Source organism: Phoca vitulina, unplaced genomic scaffold, assembly GCF_004348235.1.
Source record: "Phoca vitulina isolate PV1807 unplaced genomic scaffold, GSC_HSeal_1.0 scaffold3, whole genome shotgun sequence".
NCBI classification, from domain to species: domain Eukaryota; kingdom Metazoa; phylum Chordata; class Mammalia; order Carnivora; family Phocidae; genus Phoca; species Phoca vitulina.
In genome coordinates, this window is record NW_022589706.1 from 15768887 (window position 1) to 15771197 (window position 2311).

Genomic DNA, 2311 nt, shown 5'->3' on the forward strand with positions numbered 1-2311 from the left:
GGGAATTGGAGGGAGAGATGAACCATGAGAGACTATGGACCTGAGAAACAAACAGGGTTTTAGAGGGGGGGGGGATTGGTTAGCCTGGTGATGGGTATTAAGGAGGGCACGTACTGCATGGAGCACTGGGTGTTATATGAAAACAATGGATTGTGGATCACTACATCAAAAACTAATGATGTATTCTATGGTGACTAACATAACATAATAAAATTAAAAAAAAAAAAAAGAGTCTCTTGCAGACAGCATATCGATGGGTCTTGTTTTTTTATCCAATCTGATACCCTGTGTCTTTTGATTGGGGGCATTTAGCCCATTTACATTCAGAGTAACTATTGAAAGATATGAATTTAGTGCCATTGTATTACCTGTAAAGTCACTGTTTCTGTATATTGTCTCTGTTCCTTTCTGGTGTATGTTACTTTTGGGCTCTCTGTTTTCTTAAAGGATCCCCTTTAATATTTCTTGCAGGGCTGGTTTAGTGATCACAAATTCTTTTAGTTTCTCTTTGTCCTGGAAGCTTTTTATCTCTCCTTCTATTTTGAATGACAGCCTTGCTGGATGAAGTATTCTTGGCTGCATAGTTTTCTCATTTAGCACCCCAAATATATCATGCCAGTCCTTTCTGGCCTGCCAGGTCTCTGTGCATAGGTCTGCTGTCAATCTAATGTTTCTACCTTTGTGGGTTACAGACCTCTTGTCCCGAGCTGCTTTCAGGACTTTCTCTTTGTCTCTGAGATAAGCAAGTTTTACTATTACATGTCAAGGTGTTGACCTATTTTTATTGATTTTGAGGGGTGTTCTCTGTGCCTCCTGAACTTGAAAGCCTGTTTCCTTCCCCAGATTAGGGAAGTTCTTTTTTATAATTTGCTCCAATATACCTTCTGCCCCCACCACCCTTTCCTCTTTTTCTGGGATCCCAATTATTCTAATATTGTTTTGCTTTATGGTATCACTTATCTCTCAAATTCTCCCCTCGTGATCCAGTAGTTTTTTATCTCTCTTTTTCTCAGCTTCTTTATTTTCCATCTTTGGTCTTCTATATCACTAATTCTCTCTTCTGCCTCATTTATCCTAACAGAGCCTACATTTTTAATTGCACCCATTAATAGTCTTTTTTATTTTGACTTGATTAGATTTTAGTTCTTTTACTTCTCCAGAAAGAGATTCTCTAGTGTCTTTTATGCTTTTTTTCAAGCCCAGCTACTATCTTTATAATCATTATTCTGAACTCTAGTTCTGACATCTTGTTTATGTCCATAGTGATTAGGTCCCTGGCAGTCAGTACTGCCTCTTATTCTCTTTTTTGAGGTGGGTTTTTCCATCTTGTCATTCTTGCAGAAAGTGGTCACTTTTCTATTTGTAGAGTTGCAGCTATTCTTTTCTTAGATCTCTGGTTGAGTTCGTAGGTGTTCAGAATGATTTGATGGCTCAATTGCTGGGGCTAGACAAAACAAAAGTCTCCTACTTCTCTGCCATCTTGGACTTCCCCTCTGGTGTCCTCAAATTTTTAAAAATTCATTCTCCAAAGCAAGACTGCCATTCACCAACTGGGATAATGTTGGGCAAGTTAAATAACTTGTCAGTGTCTCAGTTCCTTCATTTATAAAATGGGAATAATAGTGAAACTACTTAATAAGGTTTTTCTGAAGATCAAATAAGTTAAAATATGTAAAGTCCCTAGAACAATGCTTGTCTATATAGAAGGTAAATATTTACTATTGTATTAGAAGTAGTAGTGTTAATATTATTGTTATCATTATCATGTTCCCCTCATTCTTTAAGCAAGAGAAAAAGGCATGATTTATACACAATATCCACAAAACAATAATTTACCAAAGAATAGATCTAACAAAAGATTTGTTAAACCTTTAGAATAGGGACACCTGGGTGGCTCAGTCAGTTAAGTGTCTGCCTTCGGCTCAGGTCATGATCCCAGGGTCCTGGGATAGAGTTCCACATCGGGCTCCCTGCTCCTCAGTGGGGAGTCTGCTTCTCCCTCTGCCTGCCGCTTCCCCTGCTTGTGCTCTCTCTCTCTCTCTCTGCCAAATAAATAAATAAAATCTTTAGAAAAAAAACAAAGAACAAACAAAAAAACCCTTTAGAATAAAAATTATAAAACTTCACCAAAAGCTTTTTAAAGCTTTAGGAAGAGGATAATGACTAAAAGATGGGTACCATGTTCATGGATAAAGGAGTCTGAATAACATAAATATTTCAAGTCTCCAAAAATTAATCTGTAAGTTACCTGATTTTAAAATTCTTTTAGAAAAGCAAAGTGACAAAAAGGAATTAACTAAGACTATCTTGA